This window comes from Symphalangus syndactylus, chromosome 24 (assembly GCF_028878055.3).
Source record: "Symphalangus syndactylus isolate Jambi chromosome 24, NHGRI_mSymSyn1-v2.1_pri, whole genome shotgun sequence".
Classification (NCBI taxonomy): domain Eukaryota; kingdom Metazoa; phylum Chordata; class Mammalia; order Primates; family Hylobatidae; genus Symphalangus; species Symphalangus syndactylus.
Genome location: NC_072446.2, coordinates 13,884,023 through 13,899,731, shown reverse-complemented (window position 1 = coordinate 13,899,731; position 15,709 = coordinate 13,884,023). Strand labels below are relative to the sequence as shown.

The 15,709-nt window shown below is 53.4% G+C and overlaps 1 long non-coding RNA gene across 1 annotated transcript in view; it reads left to right on the top strand.

The window, feature by feature from the left end:
* Positions 1-8,029, top strand: part of LOC129474815 (uncharacterized) — a 103,991-nt gene extending 95,962 nt beyond the window's left edge. The window contains exon 7 of the long non-coding RNA XR_008654646.2: positions 6,865-8,029. This is a non-coding gene — a long non-coding RNA (uncharacterized lncRNA). The remainder of the gene's footprint in view (positions 1-6,864) is intronic.
* The last annotated feature ends 7,680 nt before the right edge of the window (positions 8,030-15,709 follow it).

Sequence of the window (15,709 nt, the reverse complement as noted above, 5' to 3'; positions counted from 1 at the left end):
TGACCTCGTGATCCGCCTGCCTCGGCCTCCCAAAGTGCTGGGATTACAGGCGTGAGCCACCGCGCCCGGCCTCCCTCTCTTTTCTAGTGACTAGAGCCTTCACTGATCAGCTAACAGTTTTTGGCTAGCTCCCCAGGGTCTGCTCCTCAATCCTAAATGGGACAGAAATCTTGGCCACCAAGCGTGCCTGTGTCCCCCGCCAGGTTGAGGGGCAGACGGTGCCACTGTGGCCCCCCTGTGCCTGGCGGAAAGCACACCCCGGCTGGGTTCTTAAATCCGTAAGGTCACAATTAACAAGTGAAGGCACCCTGAGGACCCAAGGGCGGAGAGTTCCAGGAGGCAGCTGCGGGAAGGGCTGTCTGGGCCCCCTCAGGCCCGCAGGAGTCAGGGCCTGTTGACTCTGGCGTCCTGTGAATAGACTCTTGCAAAGCTGCCACGTTCTCCGCTTCCTTGGGGAGGCACCTTGTCTTTTTAAGTCATTCCGTTGTGTCGATAATGCCTATTCTTTCCACGGGGCCATCTGCCAAGGTCAATGTTTGTGTTGTTTTAAAAACTTACATTATATCACTGTGGGAACTTGAGTGTACAGAAACCTTTTTTTTTTCCTTTTAAGGAGGGGGCTGGGTGGGAGGTGGAGGTAGAAAAGTTTTCTCACTTTTCCTCTATTGCTTTAACATAAGACACCATTTGGATGGTGTTGGCTTCCCGAAGCTCCAGATATCTGAGGCTGTATTCACCACGTGTGGTGCTTGCTTCTCCCTCCCCACCCTCTGAGGACACAGCCACTGGCCATTCCCTAGAAAAAAAGGAAAAAGGAAGAGAGGGACAGAGGGAAGAAGAGGTGGGAGCTTCCTGGAGCACAGACCCTGATTAATGTTCCAGGGAGAAAGGTTAGAGATATGTAGTCAGGAAAGAAAACGGGAAAAAGGCCAGGTGTGGTGGCTCATGCCTGTAATCCCAGCACTTTGGGAGGCTGAGGCAGGAGGATCACTTGAGCCCAGGAGTTCGAGACCAGCCTGGGCAACATAGTGAGACTCTGTGTGTACAAAAAATACAAAAATTCTCCAGGCGTGGTGGCATATGTCTGTGGTCCTAGCTGCTTGGGAGGCTAAGGCGAAAAGATTGCTTGAGCCCAGGAGGTTGAGGCTGCAGCTAGCTGAGATTGTGCCACTGCATTCCAGCCTGGGCAACAGGTCAGCATCCTGCCTCAAAAAAAAAAAAAAAAAAAAAAGAGAAAAAGAAAAAGAAAAAAAGAAAAGGAAAAGAAAAAAGTGGTGGGGGGAACCATCTTGGAATGAAATTCACTCCATGTTTGTCTGAGCCTGTCTGTTTCTGCAGAAGGGACAGAGGGGTGATTTTAATTGAAAAAGACAAAATTAAATAAGGCCAGGACTTCAGGTACTCAGGAGCCTGATGGACTTGTCCCCTGGCACAGTGGCCGCCGCTGCCACCTCATGCCAATTACGCGGCTGGCCACCACCATCAGGGTCCCCAGATTAGATGCCAGGCCCCTGGGCCTGCTTTAGTCTTGGGCAAACCAGGAAGCTGGCCACCAGCAGCCCACAGCCCTGAGATGCCGGGAATTTGTTTCTCCAAAAATGCCCCGATGAGGCTGGTGGAAAGGAGGGAAAGGCCTGACACCGGCCCTGGTTCTCTCGGGACACAGTGGCCCAAGGCTGTGCCGGCCCCAGCCCCGGGAGAGGTCGATGGCAGGAGGGTTTGTGTGGGGATCAGACATGAAGCCGGGCAACAGCAGCAGACAGTGGGTCCTGAGGCTGGGCCCAGACCTCTCAGGCCCCATCAGCCACCGCCTCCTGCGAGGACTCTTTGATTAACACTCACTGGGCCCTTCTGGCTTTGGCTGGTATGAGAGGAACCCTTCCTTCCCCACTGCCTCCTGTCCTTCCACAATTCTTCCTGGAGCACTGGATGCTGGGGGCCCAGAGACCGCAACACACAAGTCCCTCAGAGTCTGCAGTCTAGTGGATAGAGAGACGAGGAATCAGGCTCTCCAGCAGCCCTGAGCTAGGGAAGAAAGGACAGAGTATCTTGGGGGCAAAGAACAGGGCTGGGGGTCAACAGGGCCCTTCTGGGGCTGGAGGAAAGATAAGCGGGAGAGAGCTAGGCAAAAATAGGGGTGCAGTGCTTTAGCACAAGCAAAGAACAGGGTGCCTGTCTCCTTAGGGGGATGAGAGGAGGGAGCTGCAGCCTCACGGTGGGGTGGGAGATGCTGCTGGCGGCAGAGAACAGGCTGCTCAGGAGCCGCCCTGACATGACAGGGGCCTCAGAGAGCCCTAACGTCAGCAGCCCAACCCACACACATCTGCCTATACATCCGCACTGGAGCGGGCAGGGGCTTGGCCTGGGAGAGGGGCCCTGGCAGTAGCAGTAGCCCTGGCAGCCTGTGCACGGAGCCTCCCTGGGTCCCGGGGTCACTAGCAAGGCTGTTTGCCCTTTCTTCACAGGGTGACCCACCGACTGCTCAGGGCGGCACCAGGGCCTCCATGTGCTCCCACCTCTAGCAGGTGAGGCTACGCGGGCGGCTCACTGCCTCACCCGTGCGTCCCTGGATGCTCCAATGGCACCGAAGGCAGTAGGGATGCTCCGCCACTTTGGGGTATATGCAACATGCAGCCCTGCAGCCCTTCATCCTCCTCCACCCTGGAGGCTCAGTCAGAAGTGGGCACATGCGCCTCTCTCCCGAGGTGAGGAAGCTGAGGCACAGGAGCGCAAGGGGCACCCCAAAAGCCACCAAGCTCCTAAGCAGTACACCTGGGACCTGAGCCCACGTTGTTTGGGATTTCTGTTGGAGTACAACTTCCATGAGTCTCTGCCACTAGCTCACTGTGTGCCTTGGGGCAGGTGACTTCAGCTCTCTGAGCCTCACCATCTTTGTCTGTCAAATAAGGCTAATGGCAGTGCCTCCCCTGTAGAGTTGCAGTGGGGAGTAGGGGGTGGTTGGTATACATAAGGCATTTGCAACTGTGCCTGGCGCAGGTGAGCCCCTACCTCATCCTCGCATCTCCCCTCTGGCCCCAGGATACTCTTCATTGTGTGCCTAGATCCAAGTTGCCTGGCACCAGGTCCTTGCATGAGCTCATGTTTGTTTAGAAATGAGAGACACAGACCATGTGGTCGTGTGAGCCACCTCAGCAATATATGTGTCAATCAACAATGTGCTGCCAATCACCGGAGTGTCCTCCGGGTGCAAGGCGAAGCCATTTTGCTTGCCTTTGTTTGCTGTGACCTCACAACAGCCATCCTCATTTCACCAATGAAGAAACAGAGGTTTTAGTGGCCCAACCATTGACCCAGCATCTCACAGCCATTGTGCAGGGGACCCACAGTCAAGCTGATCCCAGAGTGTACCCCCTCCCCGCTATCACCACCCACAGCCCCACAACGGACCATGGTGTGCTTTCCTGGTCCTCATAGACACTGTGTGTGTGTCCACCGGCCTGTGGACTCCGAGAACACAGGCAGCACGAACCCATGCCTGGGATCCCCACTGTCTGCAGGGTGCAAACAGTTCCTGTGCCCCACAGGCCAGGGCTGGGCTGCTTCGAGGGAAGTACAGGAAAGAGTAGCCAGGACAGCTGTCCGCACGCTCTTCCTCTCCTTAGTGCGTTTCCTCTGACCAAGAGCAGTGAGGCAGGTGGGCAGGGAGAGCTCAGGTTGGTGCCTGGGCCCAACCGTGACGCTGTTTTTAGAGGAATAAGTGTGAAATGCTTTCCATGCAAAAGGGAGGGAGAAAGGGGGAAAGGACCAGGGGAGAGGCAGAAGCCGCTAGCTGAGTATAGGACACCTCAGCTCAGAGCTGGAGGGAGAAAGAGGGAAGGACCAAGGGAGAGGCAGAAGCCACTGGCTGAGTATAGAACACCTCAGCTCAGAGCTGGAGGGAGAAAGAGGGAAGGACCAAGGGAGAGGCAGAAGCCACTGGCTGAGTATAGGACACCTCAGCTCAGAGCTGGAGGGAGAAAGAGGGAAGGACCAAGGGAGAGGCAGAAGCCACTGGCTGAGTATAGGACACCTCAGCTCAGAGCTGGAGGCAGCATGGCACCAGTGTGGTTGGCACTTCTGGGGCCATGGAGGCAGGGGAGGGGCCCATGGAATGCTGGATCTTAGAGACCTGGCAAGGAAAGTTGGGTGAAGGCAGATCAAGGGGCTGTGTTTGGGTTCAGGGGCCCTAACCCATCAAATGGTGCAGGTAACGGCTTCCTTGGAGATGCTGGGTGAGCTGGGACCAGGAACATAGCTCAGATGACCTTGTGGGGCTGAGGCTGGCACACAGCAGGGTCACCACAGCCATGGGCAAAAAAATGTGTGCACCTTGTGCTGGCATTCTCGCCATACTCTGAGCTGGTATGCTGTCAGACGTGGGGGTCTGCTCCCCAAACCCTGCCCTGCTTCTCCTCTCCCGAGGTCATTTGGCCAACAGTGATGGAGTAACCTGCCCTCTCTGGTTGCTGGTGTTCTTTGGAAGGTTTGAGGGACTGAGAGGTGTGGGCCAGCCATGCAGATCAGTGTGAGAGGGAAGACCCTATCTTGTCCCCCTCCAGTCCCCAGGCATGTCAGGAAGCACTCCCTGAATAGGTGCTGTGTAAGTGGACCGAGGGTTCGCTCTCTGCCCAGCTGGGAGCCAAGTCCTCTCTGTATAGTATCTCATTTCATCTCCCACAACCACCTCAAGACAGATCTTGTGGCTGTGCCATGAAGGGCTCAGGGCTCAGACAGGAGCACTGAGGTCACGAGACGAGGAAGTGGCTGAGTCCAGACCTGAACCCACCATTGTTTCTAACAGCTGCATTGAGATCTAATTCACAGGCCATGCAATTCACCCATTGCGATGGCTTTCAGTACATTTTCAGAGCTGTGTAACCATAACCAGATTATATTTTAGAGCATTCACCCCCAAAAGAAAGCCCATTGCATTAGCAGTCACCCCATTCTGCTTCTGCCCTCTTCTCCAGCTCGAAGCCAACACAAATCTATTTTCTGTCCCTATGGCCTTCCCTATTCTGGACATTTCATGTAAATGGATTTATACAATATGTGCTCCTTTGTGTCTGGCTTCTTTTACTTAGCATAACAGTTCCAGGGTTCATCCATGCTGTGGCCTGGATCAGCGCTTCCTTCCTTTTTGTGGCTGGATGATACCCTGTCATCTGGATGAACCATGTTTGTTGGTGCGATGCATCATCAGTTGATGCACACTTGGACTGTTTCCACATTTTGGCTAGGACGAATATTGCTGCTATGAACATTTGTGTGCAAGTTTCTGTGTGAACCTATGTTTCATTTCTCCTGGGAATGCACCTAGGAGTGGAATAGTACGTCATGTGGCAGCTCTGTGTTTAACTTTTTGAGGAGCAGCCAGATCCTTTTCCAAAGCAGCTGCACCTTTTATGTTGCCATCAGCAGTGAATGAAGGTTCCAATTGCTCTATCTCCTTGTCGACACTTGTTATTATCTGTCTTTTTTATTTCAGCCATGGGCATGACATGATCTCTTGTGGTTTTGATTTGTATTTATCTGTTACTTTTACCATATTGCTTTCCCTACATCAGCTGTGCTTCTCTGAAGGTGGCAAGAGTCCCCCACTGGGTGGGACTTTCAAGGTTTGGATTTGAAGTCTAAGTGTATCAGATCGTATCTCCTCTTTTCTCATCAGCAGTCACTCAACACTTACACTCCTAAGCACCTATGAAGTATCTGCTCCTTCCTCAGGGAGTGAGGGTTGAAGATAAGAGCCAGGAGAGGTCCTCACCCTCACAGAACACACAGAAGCCAACACTGACACAGGGTACATACTGGAAGAGGTGGAAACACACATGGAGTCAGTGTCCTTTTAGGAGGGCTCTGAAGGACAAAAAGAATAGTGTAGAAAGACAGGGAGGGATAAGAGGCTCAGCATGTTTTCCTTCCTTCACTTCCTAAGTGTGTATTGATCACCGATTGTGTGCTAGGCATCGTGCCCATCAGCGGGAGGCTCAGAGGTGGGATTGTGTGCACTCTCTGCCCTCCCTCTAGGTAGGTGAGACCTGGTGAAGGTAATCTTATTTTTGAGTTGGATGGGGTCCCTCCAGCTGTGTGAGCAGCCCCTAAATTACAGGACAGCTTGTGTCTGCAACGATTCCATACAAATCACAGAGATGAGAACAGGGGATGTCTGCCACTGACGGGACTCACAGAAGCAGTCCACAGTACCTTTGTGGACCATGCAGTTGGCTTCTAACTGCTCCTGCATCTCATTTGTATGGAAAATCCCTTTTGGGGCTCAGTCAGGTCTGTCCAAACAGCACCAGGCTCTGTCGTGTGTTCAGATCTTGATATTTTCCATCTTGGTAATAGCAGCTTCTCCACTGTTGAGAGAACAGTTCCATGTAGATGACTGCCCGCCTCCCTACCCCAACCCTCACGATTAGATTTTTGTTCAATGGGGCTTCTAGATTCCTTACAACAAACACTCTTGTATGTGGCAATTCTTTTGTTCAAGGTCTTAAGCTCTCCTTTGGAGGACAATTCCTGCCCCTGGGAGACTCAGGGGTTTGGCCAAAGCATATGGTCTCATCCGTGGTCACCATTTGGGTTCCTGCCAAGTGCTCAGCTTTACATAAAGTGTCACCATAATAGCCACACAAGTATCTCCCCTCCTCCTCCCTTGCCCCCTACCCCGTCATCCGCTTTCTGTCTCTCAGGCTGCAGCTAATGGCCGATGTATTTTCTGGATACCTACATACTTGTTTCTGTTCAGACTCTTGAGAAAAAAAGTCAGTTTGTTGATTTTGTATTGGGGATGTGAGGAGGGTTTTTGTTTTGTTTCGTTTTGTTTTTTTTGTTTTTTTGGTTTTTTTCTTAATCTAGATGTTTTAGAAAATGGTGCCTTGAACAAGTCAGCAAAGAAAAACAGTTCTGCCCTTTGGGGTGTATGAAAATGAAGGCCATTGCAGGAGGTCTTCAGCCACAGAGCTGGCTCCAGAGGCATAGGGAGGAGAAACGCGGCAGGCCTGGCTCACTCGTTATATTTCAAGATCTATCCCAGCTTGTCACAACATGGACTGCGTAACTGAGACGATTCGCGGTTGGTGTTCCCATGCTGAGTCATGTGCTGTCCCGGCCCTTGGTTGCTGGGCAGTTTGCTTTCTCTGGACTGTACCTGGGGTGCCTACCCTGGACTTCAGACAAGCTTCTTCAAGAGTAGCCCGTGCCAGGGCTGGAGCCAACAGCAAGAGCAGCCCAGGGCCACTCTACCCAGGCTCAGAGGCATCACTGGGAAAGAGGCAGGGGCAGAGGGAACTGGGGTGGGAAGCCCTGAAGGGTGTTGAGTCCCAGAACAAGGGACTGGGGTGTGTCCCAGCAGACCCTCAGGGAAGAAGCAGCTTTGGACTCACCTGACCCAACCCCTTGCTGCCAGACAGGCTTAAATTGCCCCGACTTTCCCCATGAAGCTCGGACAGGAGGACGGAGGAGCAACTGCCTTCTGGGGTCAGAGTCTGTCCCCACCCCTGCAGGCCGGAAGCATGTGTGGTGTCAGTGGTGGGCCAGAGCCTCTCAGACTCTCAGCAAGGGCCTTCCTATAGCTCTCGGCTCTTCCAACAGCCCCATCCCTTAGCACAGGCAGGGCTGGCAGAGCACTGCAGAGGCCAGGTGCAGCCACTGCGCAGCAAGGCACAGCTGCCCGATCAAACCAGATCAAAAGCCATTCGATCATCCAAGGACTATTTTCATTCGATATTTATTGATTCCTACCGCTCACTGGGGCTCTACGGGGCCCTGAGCTTGCCGTGAGGAGCACATTTCAGCCCCCACCCCCTCGAGGCTCACAGTCTGGTGGAGGAAGCACATGAAATAAAAGAATTGCACATGGAAATATCTCATTACAAATGTGCAAGAGCCATGAAGGGAAAAAAAAAAGAACGCGATGGGAGGTAATCACAAAGTCCACTTATTTTAGACAAAGTGGTTGGAGACAGCCACATTTTTGCCAAGACCTGAAGGATGGGCAACAGTAAAAATCATCATCATAGTAGTTTTTTGAGTGTTTCACTGACGGCGTGGTAAGCACTTAATATGCATCGACTTTGTATGGACTGGCTTATTTAATGCTGAGGAGAACTGTTTGAGTAAGTATTGTCATTATCTCCATTTTGCAGATGAGGAAACTGAGGCACAGAGAGGCTCAAGGACTTGCCCGAGGTCTCAAGGCTGGTTGGGAGAGCTGAGCTAGTGGTGAGAGTAGCCTTAAGCATTTTCGCAAGCAGGGGCCATGCCCTGCATGATGCTTTGCAGCTGGGGAAATGAAGGCACAGAGATGCCAAGCCTCCTCCTGGGACAGAAACCAACCCTCAGGGCCCCTCAAGCCCCAGCTGGTGGGACCCTGCAAAGGAGCCTTCTGCAGTCCTGTGTGTGCCCTCCACACTGCCCAGGATGAGGCTGGGGTGGGAGAAGCCAAGCTGCCCAGGCAGGTACCCAGTGAGGCCCCTGGACTCCTGCCTTGGGGACGGTGGCACAGAGCCTGGTCTAGCTGGCAGAGCTGGCCACCCCAACATCCTTCAGGCTCCATATTGAAGCCAAGACATTTACAGGGGCCACTGAGGACAACTGTGCTCCCAAACCATTTGGATAGCAATGGAATGACACGGCTTCTGTGCATGCGTTCCTTTGGTTGGGGACAATGAAATATGTCAGCAAGCAAATGGGAATGCCTAAATCCTGGAGTCTGGGCCAGAAGCCCTAGGAACCCCACCCCACACAGAAACCCCGCCCCTGAGCTAGAGCATCGCGTATACACACACACACACACACATGCACACACACATGCACACATACACACACGCACACACATACACACACGCACGCACATACACACACGCACACATACACACACACGCACACACATACACACATGCACACACATACACACACACGCACACACACACATACACATGCACACGTGCACACACATTCACACGCAGGTGTCCCTTGGTGGTGGGAAGGGATGGCTGTGCAGGTACCAGTGTGTGCTTTACAGCCGCGATCAGGTAAGAACTGTAGGCCTTGGGGAGACGCACAGGCAGCTGCTGCTTGCATCTGGTGGGTGCAGCCTGACCTTAACCCCTGGGCTTCCCTGAATGCTCTCCCCATCAGCCCTTCCTGTCCAGTCCCTCACCACATGACCGTGGTCCACATCTCCTCCTCCAGGAACTCTTCACTGGCCTCTGTACCAACCTCCCACCTCATTGGAGGAGGCGCCATCTGTGCACGGCGTCCACTCAGCCGTGTCATTGCCGGTTTCTGTGTCGTTGGTGTCTTAGCTGGACAGTAAGCAGCGTGAGGGCAGGATGCTGTCACATCACTGAACATTTGGCACTTGACGGATGCTTAATAAACATTTAGAATCAATCAGTAAATAGGTGGGTGTGTTCGTTTGTCCTCACCACAGAATTCTCATCTCTTGATAACACAGCATTTTGTAGATGCCCCTCAAAAATCAAGCTCCCCTGGAGTGCACTGAATTGTTTCTCCCCAAAAGATAGGTCCACCTGGATTGCGACCTAATTTGGAATAAGGGTCGTTGCAGATGTCATTAAGGTAAGGATCTGGAGATGATATCATCCTACGTTGGGGACAGCCCTAAATCCAATGGCAGGCGTCCTTTTGAGAAGCTAAAAAGGAGGAGACATGAGGAGAAGGCCGTGTGAAGACTGAGGCAGAGACTGGGGGTGATGTGTCTACAAGCCAAGGAATGCCAGGATCCCCGCAGCCACCAGACACTGGGAGACAGCTGGGAGGGACAGGTCCTTCCACACCGCCTTCAGAGGGAGTACAGTCTGGACGGCATCTTCATTTTGGACTTCAGTAAATTTCTGTGGTTTGAAACTACCCAATTTGTAGCAATTTGGTGTGGTAATCCCAGAAAATTAACACACCCTCCTTAGGGAGTCTAGTACCCCCACCTCAAGGAGCTCCATCCACCAACCGCAGACCTTAACGCCTCATACCCACATCTTGAAATCTGTCCAGATGAAATCTAGTCTCTAAATGGGGACATAGCCTGTCCCCATCTCTCCATTGCTCTCCACTCACAAGTTCAGCCCATCTTCCCCCAGTCCACCAGTCACCATCTCTCTGTCCCTTAGAGAGCAGGCCTCCCAGGCCCTGCTACTAAAGAAGATGGACTCTGTTGTTCCAACAGCCCTGCATCGATTCCTCCTTCTTCCGGTGGCAGTGCGCTGGTTTTTCTTTAGGGACCACCCTTCCCCAGCTTTCAACCCATGATGTCTGCGTGAAGCCCATGACCCAGACCTGATTAGAGCATTCTATCCTCTGGCCACTAGGGCTGACTTAGAGATGGGTACATGAGCTGGTGAGTTAAGAAGATGCGATCATGGCTTTGGGAAGGACTGTAGGGAAACAAGCTTTTTCTGTGGGAAGGCCAACTGGGGTGGCTGCAAGTCGGGACCCATCATGATCCCCCATATAGGGGGAGCCTGCCTAGGAATGAAGCCAATGTGGAGGAAACCAGAGCTCAGAGTAGAGCAAGACCTAGATTCCTGTTAGCAGCTCTGATGTTCCTGGATCTCGCCATGCCTGAAATCCACCCTGTCACCACAGATATGCACTTTCATGAGCCAATAAAGTCCCAATTTTTCCTGGGGCCACACTGAAGTGGGTGTCTGCTTTTGACAACCAAAAGAGCATTGTCAGTACAAGAAGACATCCTTCTCCTCCACCCAGAGGTTAACAAAAAACCTCTGAGTGGTTCTTCCTGCTCAGTGCTGGTCACCTCTGGCTGAAGGCCACTCCCCAGCTCTCAGATCCCTGCTGACCACCCTCCCTGAACTGTTGGCAGCGGTAACTAGAAAGCTGAATGGCTGTTTATCATCGTCAACCCTCCCTCCACATTACCCCATGGTTTTCTTCCCCCAAACCCAAGCCTTCTGTGCCTCCCACGCCCACCCCACTTGGTGCCAGTTTGGTGGCTCACTTGCTGTCTGGAGTGTAACTCATCTGTGTACCTGTGGTCTCTACTCCCAGACTCTGGGTCTACAAAGAGGAGGATTGTGCAGCTCAGACTGTGCATCCAGCAGACGCTCGTCGGATGCACAGCTCAGTGACTGATCCTGACCACAGGGGCCGGAGCCAGCGCTGTGTGCTGTGGTGTGTCCAGCTGCGATCAGCACTTCACATGGAGGCTCCCCCTAGGAAGGGGCATTCATAGTCTCCACGTCTCACAGATGAGGAGTCCAGGCCGACAGAGCTGCACAGCCACACGTCCGTGGTCACACCGCTGGTTGGCAGGGCTGGGGTAGGATGACCTTGGTCCCAAAGCCCATGTGCTTAACCAGGAAGGAAAGGAGGAAGGCATGGGGAGAGGGAGAGAAGAAAAGAAGGAAGGAAGGATGGAAGGAAGGAAAGAGGGAGGGGGCTGTGTAGGCATATGAGAATGTGTGTATAGTAAGTGTGGATGTGGATGTGGGTGTGTATGCACGTGTGTGTGAATGTGGATGTGAACATGAGTGTGTATGAGGGTGTATGAGGGTGAGTGTGAACCCTGTGCATATGAGTGTGTGCATTCAAGGGTGTGTTTGTGAATGTGGATGTGAACGTGTGTATGAGTGTTCATGATGTGTGTATATGGGTGGGTGTGTGTGTGAACTGTGTGTAATGTATGTGCATTGGAGGGGGTGTGTGCACATGTGTGTAAGTGTGTGAGATAGTGTGTGATGTGTGTATACTGTGTGCACGTGTGTGTGTATTGGAGGGTGTGTGTGCATGTGTGTATGTACAAGTGCGTGGGATAGTGTGTGAACTGTGTGCATGAGTGTGTGCATTGGAGGGTGTGTGTGTACCTGTGTACAAGTGATAGTGTGTGAAGTGTGTGTGAACCATGTGCATGAGTATGTGCATTGGAGGGTGTGTGTGCACATGTGTGTACGAGTTGTGTGATTGTGTGTGTGTGAATTTGAGGGGGTGTGCGTGCACCTGTGTGCACACACGTGTGTGCATTTGAGGGGGTGTGCATGCACCTGTGTACGAGAGTGTGATGTGTGTGTGAACTGTGTGCACACTCGTGTGTGCATTTGAGGGGGTGTGTGTGCCCTCCCATGCCCTCTGCCTGAGCGCCCCATCCTCCATGTACTCCGTCCTGCTGGGGTCTCATTAGTGTGCGGAGGGCGTCAGAGCTGGCCGGAGCCTCAGAGCTGCTGACTCACGCAGTGTCTGGAGTGAGTCACTGGCTGAGCTGGAGGCTGCGGGGGCCGCACTCAGCCGGAATCCCTGCTGGCCTCCTGTTCTCATCCGCCCGCTCTGAGTCACCCACACCTATGCTTAGGGCCTTTGTGGAATTAAACTCTCCTCTCCTTGAGGAGGATGGGAAAGGGATTGAAGAGCCAGTGGACGCTCTCCCCAGCTGGAACCCAGGGGTCCGAGGGCAGACAGATGTGCTCCCAGCACTGCTCTTCTCAGAAGCTCCGTGGGCTGTGGGCCAGGCTCGAACCATTTCCAGTCCATGTCTCTGGGGTGTCCCCCAGATGCGTGCAGTGGGGCCTCTCCAGCCTTGCTTGAGGCCTGAGACTCTGGGAGGCTCTTCATGGGAAAAGTTGCCCCCATCCCCACCAGGGGCAGCCCCCCTCCACAATGGGTTGCTCTTCTGGGCATGGTCCAGAAGCTTCTAGAGAGAAAATGTCAGCACCAACCCCCGACCTCATGAGGCTGACGGTCCAGGGGGAGGGCAGACAGCAAACAGAAACAGACAAATAAGAAGAAGCAGAGCCGGTGTCAAGGGGCCGTGCTCCATGTGTTTTCAGAGCTACTAGGACTGCCTGGAATGACCATCCACACGTATTTGTGCACTGAATCAAACCCCATATGGTCAGAGCCATGCTGATCTTGCTGCGTGTCTGTGTTGCGTACAGGGCTTGCTTACAGTAGGCACTCAGCAGATGCATGCTGAGTGAAGGCTCGTGTGAACAGCAAGGCAGAAAAGTAGGTGCAATGGTGCAAGAAAGAGCAACTGGGAGAGCTGCTGAAAGAGGGCGTCTGAGCAGAGGGAGCAGCCCGGGCCGAGGCCCTGGGGTAGGAATGTGCTTCCATATTCTAGGGAGGTCAGCAGGGCTGGCGAGCAGGGGGAGGCGGTGAGAGGTGCGCTTGCAGAGATGAACCTGTGGGCTGTGATCAGGAGGGTGGATCTTGATTCTCTCCTCCTGATGGGTTGTTCTTCTAGATGTGGCCCAGAAGCTTCTAGAGGAAGATGTCATGGAGCACCAGCCCCAGACTCTTGTCTATCCTCAGAAAGCAGGAACGTGTGATTCCACATGCATGCCTGTTATCTGTCATCTGGTGTTAACGTGCCCACCAGCAGGACAGAGGCCGGCTCGGAAAAGAAGAGCAAGTTTGGAAACATCCTTGAGGGCCAGGGAGCTGGGAAGAGCATGGTAAATGTGAGCCCTCTGCTCTTGGCTGAGCCCAGACCAGACTTACATCTCCATCATTAGGGGCCTCCTTTGGAGACGAGAGAGCAGGCAGAAAGCCTGCCCTGTTGAAAATGGACCTATGTTTTCTAGAAGAAATTGTAGCAGCATAATGACTCTTTAGGTAAAAATGTGTTGCTGACACTTAGCAAGAGACTAGGCACCCAGTAACAATGGGAGAGGTAGGTTTGGATGAGACACAGCTCGGAATTGTCCAGACCACAGATTGTTTGGGAAGTGGCCTAGTGGCTGTGAGCCTTAAGGGTGACAGCGGAGAGGGGCCCCTAAGTTGCACGTCTCAGTGTGACCCAAGGCAGGCCCACCTTCCTGGGTGGCGTGACCTGCCCTGCCCTCCCCCTCTGCAGCCCGGCCTCACTGGCTTCCCCTCAGCCGGTGTCCCTGCATTTTTCTAACACTGCTGGGACACGGTTTCCCCACCCTTCCCACATGCTTTACAGATGTTGGCACCAGCCTGTATCCCTGGCCACCTGGCAGTCATTGGACCTATTAAACTGGAGTTCACATGCAACACCGTGGTGCTTGGCTAGAGTCCCTCCCTCCCTCTGCCCGCTCCACCCGGCTGTGAGCTCTGAGTGCAGATGTACTTCCTGTTTCTGGAAACCCAGCTCCTGGAACAGTATCTGGTGCAATGTACGAGGTCAATAAATAGCTGCCAAGATGGGATAGGTGATCCCATTTTATGGATGAGGAAAGTGAGGCCACGTGGCAGAGCCCTGTGTTCCTTCTCTCCCACTCAAGTGAGATGCCCAGGGTACTAATTTAAGGGGGCGCTCACCTTCAGAGTCCAACCCTGTGCCAGCACCCCTTGTGAGTGAGTGCCACCTTACATATGATGCCTTGCTTGCCTCGCCCTTGTCCCACCCCAGAGAGGAGGGAGGTGAAGGGCAGAGGGACAGTGGCCAGGCAGCGCCTAGCCCAGGGGGCTCTCCACCCGACTCCGGAAGTACCCAGGCTGCCCTAAAAGTCCTGAGGTGAGCTCACTCTGTTCATCACATCCAGACGCCACTGTGCAGGGAGCAATCAAGTCAGCCATTTCCCCCAGTGAGCTTGACTTTAGGGGACTGGAGGAGCTATTTGTAGCACTTTTAAAACCTTTTATAGATCGGTGTGTTACCACTGACGACAGTGGAACAAATGCTGCTATTAGAGGCAGGAGCTTTAAGAGGTTTGGGTATTGGCTATTTCTGATCGGGAATGCCGTGCTGGGAATCAATGCCCCATGCGTCCTTACAGTGCTGCGTGAGGGGGCCATACGTTGGCTTGAGCCTCCCTGCCATGCAAGCCCCCCTTGGCTTGGTACCCCCCTTGACTGAGAACTTGGGGTGATTTTCTCCTCTGTAGCCAAGCCAGGGCCCCCCAGGCTCCCAGCTCAAGGCTGGCCAAAGCTCGGTGTTAGGTCCGGGTTTCTTGGGGGTGCATGAGCTGCTGCCGCTTCCGCAGTCGGAGGCTGCTTTGTCTCTCTCGCTGTCTCTTTTCCTCTTGACTCTCTTGTTCTCACTCCCTCCTGCTATGTCTTTGCCCTTGTGTCTGCTCTCCCTCATCTTCTTTCTCCTTCTTTTGCTCTTTCTTCTCCTCCTTGCCTCTCTTTTTCTTCCTTTCCTTCCTCTTCACAGAGTCCAAGAAATTCTAAGGAAATGAGAAGTGCGGGCTCATAGGGTTTCTCACCTTGACCGCCCTGGCTCATGCTGAGAACTGGGCTCCTTCAAAAGGCCTGCTGCATCTGTGGAAGTGGCTCTTCTGGAAGAGTCTGTGGCACCCATGGACAAGAGCAGAGTGAGGCCCACTGAGACCATGAGACTCATGTGATTCCTAATTCCACTAAACACTATGGATTGGGTGCCAGCTACCTGCCAGGGGGTCCTTTTCTTGGAAGGAAGCCAGACACAGCCCCAGGAGACCGTAGTGCAAGATGGAGGAGGGCAAGGCCAGTGGAGGAGCTGAAGAATGACACCCAGGTCCAGTTGAGTGAACCAAGATGGTGCCAGGTGGGGTTGGCCTTGGAGTGGGCCAGGACAATTGAGTGGGGGAGGTGCTCATGGGTATGGCAGTGGTGAGGGGGCAGAGAAAGGCATTTGAGGAGGACGTAAAAAAGGGAAGTGGATAAGAAGATTTAGTCTTGGGTTCAGATCTTGGTTTCACAGCTTTCTGGCCATGTGGCCTTGCTCAAGCCGCCTCCACTTCTGGATCCTGTTTTCTGACAAGTGAAAGGGGACCTA